Genomic DNA, 14,347 nt, shown 5'->3' with positions numbered 1-14,347 from the left:
GTCTTGTATCATTTTAAAGCTATTCTCGTTGTTAATCCCACCAAATTGTCCGATTTCAAATAGGCTTTTCAGCGAAAGCACTACAAACGATTATGTTAGGTCTCCACCAAATGACAATAAGCACAGCCATTTTCCTGCAAAATATAGCATGCACAAAAAGCATAAATAAAGATCAAATTAATCACTAACCTTGAATTATCTTCATCAGATAACACTCATAGGACTTCATGTTACACAATACATGCATGTTTTGTTTGATAAAGTTCATATTTATATAGCCAATTAAATTGGCTATTTAGATTCACTAGTTCCAAAAACATCAAGTGATTTTGCATAGCCACATCATTTCAACAGAAATACTCATCATAAATGTAGATGATAATACAAGTTATACACATGGAATTATAGATATACCTCTCCTTAATGCAACCGCTGTGTCAGATTTCAAAAGGTTTACGGAAAAAGCAACCCATGCAATAATCTGAGACGACACTCAGAACATTAGCCAAATTAGCCTCCATGTTGGAGTCAACAGAAACCAGAAAAGAAATGATAAATGTTTCCTTACCTTTGATGAACTTCATCAGAATGCAGTCCTAGAAATCCCAGGTCCACAATAAATGCTTGATTTGTTCGAAAATGTCCGTTATTTATGTCCAATCAGCTACTTTGGTTAGAGCATTTGGTAAACAATTCCAAAGTCACAAAGCGCGTCCACTATAACGTGACGAAATGTCCAAAAGTTCCGTAACAGTCAGTAGAAACATGTCAAACGATGTACTGAATCAGTCTTTAGAATGCTGTTTACAAATATCTTGAATAACGTTCCAAACAGAGAATTATAATTACTTCAGATGAGCGGTGGAACGCAAGTCCTTCCCATGTGAAAGCGCCTGGTGAAAGCATGGTCCACTCATGGCTGTGGTGACTATTTCCTGTGTCATTCGACCCCCCTTCACATTAGAGTATTCAGACAAAGTTCTATTGACTCCTGACATCTAGTGGAAGGTGTGGGAAGTGAACACTCATCCATATCTTGCTGTAATTTCAATGAGACCTTGGTTGAAAATCTGCCACCTCCCAGAAAAAAAACTGGAAGTGGAATTTCTCCGGTTTTTGCCTGCTATATGAGTTCTGTTATACTCACAGACATAATTCAAACAGTTTTAGAAACTTCAGTGGTTTCTATCCAATACTAATAATAATATGCAAATATTAGCAACTATGACTGAGGAGCAGGCCGTTTGATATGGGAACCTTTCATCCAAGCTACTCAATACTGCCCCTGCAGCCATAAAAAGTTAAGTACTACAGTGCATCTCCTCCTCATGGACTGCACCAGATTTGCCAGTTCTTGCTGTGAGATGTTACCCCACTCTTCCACCAAAGCACATGCGAGATCCCTGACATTTCTGGGGGGAATGAACCTAGCCTTCACACTCCGATCCAACAGGTCCCAGAAGTGCTCAATATGATTGAGATCCGGGCTCTTCACTGGCCATGGCAGAACACTGACATTCCAGTCTTGCAGGAAATCACGCACAGAATGAGCAGTATGGCTGGTGGCATTGTCATGCTGCAGAGTCATGTCAGGATGAGCCTGCAGCAAGGATACCACATGAGGGAGGAGGATGTCTTCCCTGTAACGCACAGCATCGAGATTGCCTGCAATGTCAACAAGCTCAGTCCGATGATGCTGTGACACACCGCCCCAGACCATGACGGACTCTCCACCTCCAAATCGATCCCGCTCCAGTGTACAGGCCTCGGTATAAGGCTCATTCCTTCGACGATAAACGCGAATCCGACCATAACCCCTGGTGAGACAAAACCCAGACTCGTCAGTGAAGAGCACTTTTTGCCAGTCCTGTCTGGTCCAGCGATGGTGGGTTTGTGCCCATAGGCGACGTTGTTGCCGGTGATGTCGTCTGGTGAGGACCTGCCTTACAACAGGTCTACAAGCCCTCAGTCCAGCCTCTCTCAGCCTATTGCGGACAGTCTGAACACTGATGGAGGGATTCTGCATTCCTGGTGTAACTTGGCAGTTGTTGTTGTCTTCCTGTACCTGTCCCGCAGGTGTGATGTTCAGATGTACCGATCAAGTGCAGGTATTGTTATACGTGGTTTGCCAATGCGAGGATGATCAGCTGTCCGTCCTGTCTCCCTGTAGCGCTGTCTTAGGCGTCTCACAGTACGGACAATGCTATTTATTTCCCTGGCCACATCTGCAGTCCTCATGTCTCCTTGCAGCATGCCTAAGGCACATTCACGCAGATGAGCAGGAACCCTGGGCATCTTTCTTTTGGTGTTTTTAGAAACAGTCAGTAGAAAGGCTTCTTTAGTATCCTAAGTTTTCATAACTGTGACCTTAATTGACTACCGTCTGTAAGCTGTTAATGTCTTAATGACCGTTCCACAGGTGCATGTTCATTCATTGTTTATGGTTCATTGAACACGCATGGGAAACAGTGTTTAAACCCTTTACAAAGAAGATCTGTGAAGTTCGTTGGGTTTATGAATTATCTTTGAAAGACAGGGTCCTGAAAAAAAGATGTTTCCTTTTTTGCTGAGTTTAGCTGGGTGATAAATGAATTTATATGTTTAAAGTAATGATTAAAGTATTCCACCCTGAAATCATGTAATTGTATGAAATGTGTTAGAGTCATAATTTAATAATGTGTCTGACTAGACAATTGTGTTGCTATTTCGCAATATGAGCTGGTTAGAGTTGAGACATTCAAGGCCAACTGAACTGTCAACTTGTGATAACTCTGAAACAAAATAACAAGAAAGAGGACTCCCCAACGTAGGTAGGGGGAGTAACTGTTAGGAATGGCTAGGCTTGTACAAGCTAATGAGAAATGATGTGTTAGTATTGTGGAACAATACAGCTCACCTAAAGAGAGGTGAAGTTTCTACTGATGTGTGTGTGGGGGAATTATAAAATGACTGTGTTCTCATTTTTGACTTCAGAGTACCCTCTGAATAAAGGCTTGATCTATTGCAGACTGGGGGCTTTGTCTAATTCTTCATTAACCAGGGTCTTACGAACTTCTGGGAATTGGTCAAAGCTATAGTGATAGTTGAGTTCAACCATTGGGATAACAATTCTCGTGACACTGGGCTAACAACAAATGTAGAATTACTGATGCTAGTATTGGATGTACTCATGGAAGCAGAACAACTTGTGTCATTGACAGGTGCAGGTGTAGTAATGCTGGTAGTAGCAGTACTACCAGTAGAGCGGGTATGTGTCTCTATGGATGCTGGCATTACTGTTTTTAACCATTCATACATTTTTGAGCAAACGGGATGAGCTGCGTTTTGGCGTTTTTCCTGTTTTGTTTCATAACAACATCGCTTGGCGTTTTTCCTGTTTTGTTTCATAACAACCTGTAATTTAAATGGATTTTTATTTGGATTTCATGTAATGGACGTACACAAAAAAAAAATCAAAATTAGTGAAGTGAAATGAAAAAAATAACTTGTTTAAAAACAAATAAAAAAATTGAAAAGTGGTGCGTGCATATGCATTCACCCCCTTTGCTGTGAAGCCCCTAAATAAGATCTGGTGCAAACAATTACCTTCAGAAGTCACATAATTAGTTAAATAAAGTCCACTTGTGTGCAATATAAGTGTCACATGATCTCAGTATATATACACCTATTCTGAAAGGCCCCGGAGTTTGCAACATCACTAAGCAAGGGGCACCACCAAGCAAGGGGCACCACCAAGCAAGCGGCACTATGAAGACCAAGGAGCTCTACAAACAAGTCAGGGACAAAGTTGTGGAGAAGTACAGATCAGGGTCGGGTTATAAAAAATAGCAGAAACTTTGAACATTCCACGGAGCACCATTAAATCCATTATAAAAAAATGGAAAGATTATGGCACCACAACAAATGTGCCAAGAGAGGGCCGCCCACCAAAACTCACAGACCATGCAAGGAGGGAATTAATCAGAGAGTCAACAAAGAGACCAAAGATAACCCTGAAGGAGCTGAAAAGCTCCACAGCAGAGTTTGGAGTATCTGTCCATAGGACCACTTTAAGTCGAACACTCCACAGAGCTGGGCTTTACGAAAGAGTGTCCAGAAAAAAAGCAATTTCTTAAAAGCAACAAAAAAAACGTTTGGTGTTTGCCAAAAGGCATCTGGGAGACTCCCCAAACATATGGAAGAAGGTACTCTGATCAGATGAGACTAAAATTGTGATTTTTGTCCATCAAGAAAAACTATACATCTGGCGCAAACCCAACACCTCTCATCACCCTGAGAGCACCATCCCCACAGTGAGGACATGGTGGTGGCAGCATCATGCTGTGGGAATGTTTTTCATCGGCAGGGACTGGGAAACTGGTCATAATTGAAGGAATGATGGATGGAGCTAAATACAGGGAAATACTTGAGGGAAACCTGTTTCAGTCTTCCAGAGATTTGAGACTGGGATGTAGGTTCACCTACGGACAATGACCCTAAGCATCCTTCTAAAGCAACACTCAAGCGGTTTCAGGGGAAACATTTAAATAACTTGGAATGGCCTAGTAAAAGCCCATACCTCAATCCAATTGAGAATCTGTGGTATGACTTAAAGATTGCTGTACACCAGCGGAACCCATCCAACTTGAAGGAGCTGGAGCAGTTTTGCCTTGAAGAATGGACAAACATCCCAGTGGCTAGATGTGCCAAGCTTACAGAGACATACCCCAAGAGACTTGCAGCTGTACACTCGTGGCCAAAAGTTTTGAGAGTGACACAAATATACATTTTCACAAAGTTTGCTGCTTCAGTGTCTTTAGATATTTTTGTCAGATGATACTATGGAATACTGAAGTATAATTACAAGCATTTCATAAGTGTCAAAGACTATTATTGACAATTACATGAAGTTGATGCAAAGAGTCAATATTTGCAGTGTTGAACCTTCTTTTTCAAGACCTCTGCAATCCGCCCTGGCATGCTGTCAATTAACTTCAGGGCCACATCCTGACTGATGGCATCCTATTCTTGCATAATCAATGCTTGGAGTTTGTCAGAATTTGTGGGTTTTTGTTAGTCCACCCGCCTCTTGAGGATTGACCACAAGTTCTCAATGGGATTAAGGTCTGGGGAATTTCCTGGCCATGGAACCAAAATATCGATGGAGAGAATAAAGTAGACGGCACATGTCAAACTTTTGATTTATGACCCTATGTCAGGATGACATGTGCATGCCCATATTTGGGCATCCGGCCAGGACATCCTGGCGGGAACTTATCACGTGCTTATGCCCAAATATGGGGATCTCACGCTTTAGAGGGTGTGTTAATATGTTCTCACGCTTTAGAGGGTGTGTTAATTTGTGCATATATTGCATCTATTCCTTTGAAGTTGTCATGATGATTGATGTCTAGGGACCTCTTTGAATTGGGGGGGGGGGTGTGTTTGAACATTTCAAAGAGTATGGCCCCACCACCCCCTGTTATATTGACCTTAGGGCTGTTGTCTATCAAACATGAATGTCCGGGGGTATTGGGTGTGGCAGACACATTATAAATAAAGCCCAGAAAAAGACATGTGGCCCCAGAACACTAAACTAAAAATATTAAACAGAAAATTATGTCTCCTAGGCCAATTCTCGGGGTGCTATGCGTCTCATGTCATGAACCCAATGACAAAAGCCTCAAGGAAGTTGTGTGAGACCCCAGAATGTTTTAAAGGAGTTTTGGGTACGAGTTAGGGACATATGTCTAACATTTTGATGAGAGAAAGGCTTAAGATAAGGCTTGCGCTCTGTCAAATTGAACAGGCCCTGAGTGGTACAACTCTCCCCGGATATGCACTGGAGGAACTAGTCTGCAGAAGCAGTGATCTGAAGACCCTAAGAATCGCTTCAATGGCGTATAGCCCTGACTCCAAAGTGACAATTTTAGCATGTGAACAATTTGATAGCGCAAATGCGGTGAAATCTGTCAGTTCATATGTATTTTCCAAAGCATGCAAGGATGTAAACTTTTTTATGCCGGTGTTTAGCTTTAAATGGATTGATCATCCCATATTCATAACCCTTATGAATAAGCTGGACAGTCTTTTCCAAAATCGTGAACAATTACTGCGCTATCCTTAAGACATACGCAGGACCCACACGCCCGACGGCGGATCTTTCGCTGGAGCGAAAACTTACAGAGCTTTGATGGAGCGTGCAAGAGAGCCTGTCTGTAACGATTGTCCTCTTCTTCTGACGAGGAGTAAGAGAGGTCGGACCAATGCGCAGCGTGGTAAGTGTCCATTTTAATATATAAAACTGAACACTATAAAAATACTAAATAACACCGTGAATGAACAAACGAAAATCGAAACAGTCCCGTGTGGTACAGACACATGAAACAATCACCCACAACTCAAAAGTGAAACCAGGCTCCCTAAGTATGGTTCTCAATCAGGGACAACGATTGACAGCTGCCTCTGATTGAGAACCATACCAGGCCAAACATAGAAAAAGGAACATTGACAACCCACCCAACTCACGCCCTGACCATACTAAAACAATGACATAACACCCGGCATGTGTTTAGGTTGGGTATTGACAATAAACATGGCAGGCCGCTCTGGCCATTTCTCAATAGGTAATTCATCACAAGCTAACACTCCCCCCAAAAAATGTCCAATCAGTCGGCTCATGAGCCCTTCCAACTCTTGGGTATTCATGTCTTTGCTCAACGATTCTTAATAATAATCTACTAAAACCTGTCTTCGGGTATTCACTTCCAAGATTGAATCAGAGGATGCATAAACAATCATGCTAACGGTAAAGGCTAAAGGTGCACAGAAACGCATTTCCAGCCTGAGGTTACCTTGGGACACCACCGAAAGATTTCCTGAGGTGTCATCATCAGGTGATAAATTGAAAGCATACAATGTGTAATCCTCTGCAAAATCATTTCTGTCAATAGGTAAAGAGAGATCTTTTAGATGCCTCCCGGTAGCCAGGAATAGATTATAAAATTCTCGCACAGATATGTTGTCATTAAATTGTGGTTGGAAAACCTTAGCAGGGACCTGACGTCCGTCCTGACAGAGAGCTACATACTCTGCATTGAAGTGTTGAAAATTTAAATGGGTTTTTATTTAAGCTGCCCGTATTAGAGGCGTGATCAACCAAACCTATAACCATGTATCGTGGTAAAAGGCCTGGGATTGATTTGCACTTTTCGCACCAAAGTACGTTCGTCTCTAGGAGACAACACGTGTCTCCTTCCTGAGCGGTTTTTTATTTTTTTATTTCACCTTTATTTAACCAGGTAGGCTAGTTGAGAACAAGTTCTCATTTGCAACTGCGACCTGGCCAAGATAAAGCATAGCAGTGTGAACAGACAACAGAGTTACACATGGAGTAAACAATTAACAAGTCAATATCACAGTAGAAAAAAAGGGGGAGTCTATATACAATGTGTGCAAAAGGCATGAGGAGGTAGGCGAATGATTACAATTTTGCAGATTAACACTGGAGTGATGAATGATCAGATGGTCATGTACAGGTAGAGATATTGGTGTGCAAAAGAGCAGAAAAGTAAATAAATAAAAACAGTATGGGGATGAGGTAGGTGAAAATGGGTGGGCTATATACCAATAGACTATGTACAGCTGCAGCGATCGGTTAGCTGCTCAGATAGCTGATGTTTGAAGTTGGTGAGGGAGATAAAAGTCTCCAACTTCAGCGATTTTTGTAATTCGTTCCAGTCACAGGCAGCAGAGTACTGGAACGAAAGGCGGCCAAATGAGGTGTTGGCTTTAGGGATGATCAGTGAGATACACCTGCTGGAGCGCGTGCTACGGATGGGTGTTGCCATCGTGACCAGTGAACTGAGATAAGGCGGAGCTTTACCTAGCATGGACTTGTAGATGACCTGGAGCCAGTGGGTCTGGCGACGAATATGTAGCGAGGGCCAGCCGACTAGAGCATACAAGTCGCAGTGGTGGGTGGTATAAGGTGCTTTAGTGACAAAACGGATGGCACTGTGATAGACTGCATCCAGTTTGCTGAGTAGAGTGTTGGAAGCCATTTTGTAGATGACATCGCCGAAGTCGAGGATCGGTAGGATAGTCAGTTTTACTAGGGTAAGCTTGGCGGCGTGAGTGAAGGAGGCTTTGTTGCGGAATAGAAAGCCGACTCTTGATTTGATTTTCGATTGGAGATGTTTGATATGAGTCTGGAAGGAGAGTTTGCAGTCTAGCCAGACACCTAGGTACTTATAGATGTCCACATATTCAAGGTCGGAACCATCCAGGGTGGTGATGCTGGTCGGGCATGTGGGTGCAGGCAGCGATCGGTTGAAAAGCATGCATTTGGTTTTACTAGCGTTTAAGAGCAGTTGGAGGCCACGGAAGGAGTGTTGTATGGCATTGAAGCTCGTTTGGAGGTTAGATAGCACAGTGTCCAATGACGGGCCGAAAGTATATAGAATGGTGTCGTCTGCGTAGAGGTGGATCAGGGAATCACCCGCAGCAAGAGTAACATCATTGATATATACAGAGAAAAGAGTCGGCCCGAGAATTGAACCCTGTGGCACCCCCATAGAGACTGCCAGAGGACCGGACAGCATGCCCTCCGATTTGACACACTGAACTCTGTCTGCAAAGTAATTGGTGAACCAGGCAAGGCAGTCATCCAAAACCGAGGCTACTGAGTCTGCCGATAAGAATATGGTGATTGACAGAGTCGAAAGCCTTGGCACGGTCGATGAAGACGGCTGCACAGTACTGTCTTTTATCGATGGCGGTTATGATATCGTTTAGTACCTTGAGTGTGGCTGAGGTGCACCCGTGACCGGCTCGGAAACCAGATTGCACAGCGGAGAAGGTACGGTGGGATTCGAGATGGTCAGTGACCTGTTTGTTGACTTGGCTTTCGAAGACCTTAGATAGGCAGGGCAGGATGGATATAGGTCTGTAACAGTTTGGGTCCAGGGTGTCTCCCCCTTTGAAGAGGGGGATGACTGCGGCAGCTTTCCAGTCCTTGGGGATCTCAGACGATATGAAAGAGAGGTTGAACAGGCTGGTAATAGGGGTTGCGACAATGGCGGCGGATAGTTTCAGAAATAGAGGGTCCAGATTGTCAAGCCCAGCTGATTTGTACGGGTCCAGGTTTTGCAGCTCTTTCAGAACATCTGCTATCTGGATTTGGGTAAAGGAGAACCTGGAGAGGCTTGGGCGGGGAGCTGCGGGGGGGGCGGAGCTGTTGGCCGAGGTTGGAGTAGCCAGGCGGAAGGCATGGCCAGCCGTTGAGAAATGCTTATTGAAGTTTTCGATAATCATGGATTTATCGGTGGTGACCGTGTTACCTAGCCTCAGTGCAGTGGGCAGCTGGGAGGAGGTGCTCTTGTTCTCCATGGACTTCACAGTGTCCCAGAACTTTTTGGAGTTGGAGCTACAGGATGCAAACTTCTGCCTGAAGAAGCTGGCCTTAGCTTTCCTGACTGACTGCGTGTATTGGTTCCTGACTTCCCTGAACAGTTGCATATCACGGGGACTGTTCGATGCTATTGCAGTCCGCCACAGGATGTTTTTGTGCTGGTCGAGGGCAGTCAGGTCTGGAGAGAACCAAAGGCTGTATCTGTTCTTAGTTCTGCATTTTTTGAACGGAGCATGCTTATCTAAAATGGTGAGGAAGTTACTTTTAAAGAATGACCAGGCATCCTCAACTGACGGGATGAGGTCAATGTCCTTGCAGGATACCCGGGCCAGGTCGATTAGAAAGGCCTGCTCACAGAAGTGTTTTAGGGAGCGTTTGACAGTGATGAGGGGTGGTCGTTTGACTGCGGCTCCATAGCGGATACAGGCAATGAGGCAGTGATCGCTGAGATCCTGGTTGAAGACAGCGGAGGTGTATTTGGAGGGCCAGTTGGTCAGGATGACGTCTATGAGGGTGCCCTTGTTTACAGAGTTAGGGTTGTACCTGGTGGGTTCCTTGATGATTTGTGTGAGATTGAGGGCATCTAGCTTAGATTGTAGGACTGGCGGGGTGTTAAGCATATCCCAGTTTAGGTCACCTAACAGAACAAACTCTGAAGCTAGATGGGGGGCGATCAATTCACAAATGGTGTCCAGGGCACAGCTGGGAGCTGAGGGGGGTCGGTAGCAGGCGGCAACAGTGAGAGACTTATTTCTGGAGAGAGTAATTTTCAAAATTAGTAGTTCGAACTGTTTGGGTATGGCCTTGGAAAGTATGACATTGCTTTGCAGGCTATCTCTGCAGTAGACTGCAACTCCTCCCCCTTTGGCAGTTCTATCTTGACGGAAGATGTTATAGTTGGGTATGGAAATCTCTGAATTTTTGGTGGCCTTCCTGAGCCAGGATTCAGACACAGCAAGGACATCAGGGTTAGCAGAGTGTGCTAAAGCAGTGAGTAAAACAAACTTAGGGAGGAGGCTTCTGATGTTGACATGCATGAAACCAAGGCTTTTTCGATCACAGAAGTCAACAAATGAGGGTGCCTGGGGACATGCAGGGCCTGGGTTTACCTCCACATCACCCGCGGAACAGAGAAGGAGTAGTATGAGGGTGCGGCTAAAGGCTATCAAAACTGGTCGCCTAGAGCGTTGGGGACAGAGAATAAGAGGAGCAGGTTTCTGGGCATGGTAGAATATATTCAGGGCATAATGCGCAGACAGGGGTATGGTGGGGTGCGGGTACAGCGGAGGTAAGCCCAGGCACTAGGTGATGATGAGAGAGGTTGTATCTCTGGACATGCTGGTTGTAATGGGTGAGGTCACCGCATGTGTGGGAGGTGGGACAAAGGCGTTATCAGGGGTGTGAAGGGTGGAACTAGGGGCTCCATTGTGAACTAAAACAATGATAACTAACCTGAACAACAGTATACAAGGCATATTGACATTTGAGAGAGACATACAGCGAGGCATACAGTAATCACAGGTGTTGAATTGGGAAAGCTAGCTAAAACAGTAGGTGAGACAACAACAGCTAGTCAGCTAGCACAACAACAGCAGGTAAAATGGCGTTGACTAGGCAACGGGGCCAACAGATAAAACAAACAAGCAGAATGGAGTACCGTGATAAATGGACAGTCCAGCGTGCATCAGCTATGTAGCCAAGTGATCAGTGTCCAGGGGGCAGCGGTGGATGGGGCAGGGAAGCTGGACTGGCGAGTGTTATCCAGGTTAAAGAAAAACTAACAATGACTAGATAGCTTGTAGCTAGTTAGCTGGTTAGCTTCTGGAGGTTCTTGAGTGTGTTCTAAAAATTAAAAATAATAGCGATTCCGTATCACATTGGGTGAGGCAGGTTTCCGGAAGGTATAAACAAATTAAAAATCAAAAAGAGATAGAAAGTAAATATGGGTCCAGTGAGTGTTTGGGGCGCGGCGATTCAGACGGTTAGCAGGCCTGTGCTAACAAGCTAACAGTTCATAGGCCCGGGCTAAACAAGGTAGCAGTTAGCAGACCGGAGCTAGACAAGCTAGCAGTTAGCAGGCCGAATTAGCAAGCAGGGAGAGAGCGAGGGCTAGAGAGTTAGCCTTTGGGGGACGTCGCGATAGGGTGAGTCTGTTTATTCCTCTTCATGAGACCGGTCGTGGGCCCGGGTATTGTAGCCCAGGAGTATGCTACGGTGGTAGCACAGGTGCGCTGGCCGGGCTAGCTTCAAGCTAAGTGGGTGGAAACGCTAGCCAGGAGTAATCATCCGGGGTTGCGGTTTAGCTAGATAGCTAGTTGTGAAGATCCAGCTGAAAAATGTTCCGTTTGCGGTGGGAATCCGGGGATGAATCCGGGGATGAAAAATAACTAGGTCTGTTATGCTCTGGTTAGAGTCGCGTTGTTCGAACTGGCGAGAGCTTTCCGAGCTAAAGGTTAGCTGATGACCGGTTAGCTGAAGACCGCTAGCATAGCTGGTGGTTAGCTGGCTAGCTTCAGTTGAGGGGTTCCGAAGTAAATATAAATACTTTAGGAAAAATAGCTACATTGGGTGAGGCGGGTTGCAGGAGAGTATTTGGAAGCTTAGGTTTAGCAAAATGTTTTTAAAGAGATATGCAAAAAAAATATGTAAACAATGAAAAATAAACGATATATACAAGGGGACACGACAGGACGACTTACTGCTACGCCATCTTGGATCAAATTTTTCGTGGTCCCATGGTGTTTATACTTGCGTACTATTGTTTGTACAGGTGAATGTGGTACCTACAGGCATTTGGAAATTGCTCCCAAGGATGATCCAGACTTGTGGAAGTCTACAATTTTTTGGTCTTGGCTGATTTCTTATGATTTTCCCATGATGTTAAGCAAAGAGGCACTGAGTTTGAAGGTAGGCCTTGAAATACATCCACAGGTACACCTATTGACTCAAATTATGTCAATAAATCTATCGGAAGCTTCTAAATCAATCACATTTATTTATAAAGCCCTTTTAACATCCGCAGATGTCACATAGTACTTATATATGAAACCCTGCCTAATAACCACATCAAATTGACACCTTCTTGCACGAATACAAAGTCACAATGAAAAACTAGAAACAAAATAAGACAATAAAGCATGCAAAACTTATTTATAGCCCCAAGTCATGCCCCCACTATACACCATTCGTGTGCTGTTTTTTTGGGTACTCTATACCTTACTTGCTCCAGAGTATGGCATGCCATAGCAATGTTGTTTATAACAGCTGGTAGGAAGGTCCTCTGTTGAGAATAGTGTATCGGAAGATAATGTCCAGGTAGGTTTCATGTTGTCTTCACCCACGAAATGGTCCCCACAGTATAAGACTGCTGGCAGGCCAGCTCATAAATGCCTAAAACAGTGACCAGCAAACCGTATGGACTGAATAATATATTATTACAATTATTATTTGTATTCCTACCATGAAAAAAAATAAAATACACAACTACATGGTGAAAGTTAATGTAGGCTAGGACAGTGTACTTCAGATCATTTGGGGGCACTTAAGACCAGTACTGTATCAGACTGGAGGTGTGTCGCAAATGGCACCGTATCCTCTCAAAAGTAGTGCACTATGTGGGAAATAGGGTGCCATTTCTGATGCATTTTTTATGTTATCCATCTAAAACCAATGCTCAGAGCAATGTTTCTTTCCGAAACAGATCAAAATGATGCGGTGTGTTGTGTTGAACAGTGCTTTCCCAATCAGATTGTCATTATTTTTGCATGTGTTGTTCTATGGCATGCCAGAGATAAACCTCTCAAAGGCAAAATGCCAACAATATGATCATAATGTACATTGAAATATGACAACAGAGTATTAATAAACATCAAATAAATGTGACAGACAATATATGGTCCCCAAGAAGGCATGTTGTTTAATACAACTATCATCCCGTAAGATTTTGATGAAACACTGCCTCGAGTAAAATTCGAAAGGCTTGTTCATGTCTGAAGAGAAAATAAACCAGAGTAAGTCAATGGTTGGCATACGTTTTGTTTAACTATAGGTGAAAAGGATTCAAGACCAATTGAATGGTCTTGAGAATCTGGCCCTTGTAACATTGGTTTATAACCTTCATTCAAGACATATGTAAAACTCAGGCCCTTGACATGCCTTTCAGGGTCTGTGCTGACTCGATGCTTGATGGCATTTTGCACAATTTCCTATTTTACTAAAGCCTTTACACAAAGCTACGAAACTAGAACGCTGGCACCGCCTATAGACGCGCTCCATTCGCCCCCATTGGAGGATGCTGCATATTTGCCCTGGCCTTCCACCATTTCTCCCACCAGTCAGACGTTGTATTTTTCCCGGTACTCTGTGAGCTCCCGTGTATCTGTGTATTGAGGGATTCGACAATCTTTGAGATCTGTTCTTTATTGCTTTCCAGAGTTGGTATGATTTCCTTTACCGTCCTCTCCACGAGCACCCCACCCACCAGCCAGAAGCTGGGTGCTAAAGCCATGACGTCATTTTCTGGAATTTTCCAAGCTGTTTAAAGGCACAGTCAAAAATGTTACCCACTGGAATTGTGATACAGTGAATTATAAGTGAAATAATCTGCCTGGAAACAATAGTTGGAAAAATTACTTGTGTCATGCACAAAGTTGATGTCCTAACCGACCTGCCAAAAATAGTTTATTAACAAGACATTTGTGGAGTGGTTGAAAAAACAGTTTTAATGACTCCAACCTAAGTGTATGTAAACTTCCGACTTCAACTGTATGCACATCGGTTTTGCACATTGGGCCGATGCCGGCATTTTTAGCTAATATCGTCCGATTCCGATATGCTTACAGATATATTGTGCATCTCCAATACGGAGTATACAAAATATGTATAACACCTGCTCTTTCCATTATATAAATTAACCAGATGAATCCAGGTGAAAGCATTTTTTTAACCTTTATTTAA

This window comes from Oncorhynchus kisutch, linkage group LG4 (assembly GCF_002021735.2).
Source record: "Oncorhynchus kisutch isolate 150728-3 linkage group LG4, Okis_V2, whole genome shotgun sequence".
NCBI classification, from domain to species: domain Eukaryota; kingdom Metazoa; phylum Chordata; class Actinopteri; order Salmoniformes; family Salmonidae; genus Oncorhynchus; species Oncorhynchus kisutch.
The sequence above is the reverse complement of the archived record's forward strand: the minus strand, read 5'-3'. Positions refer to the sequence as shown.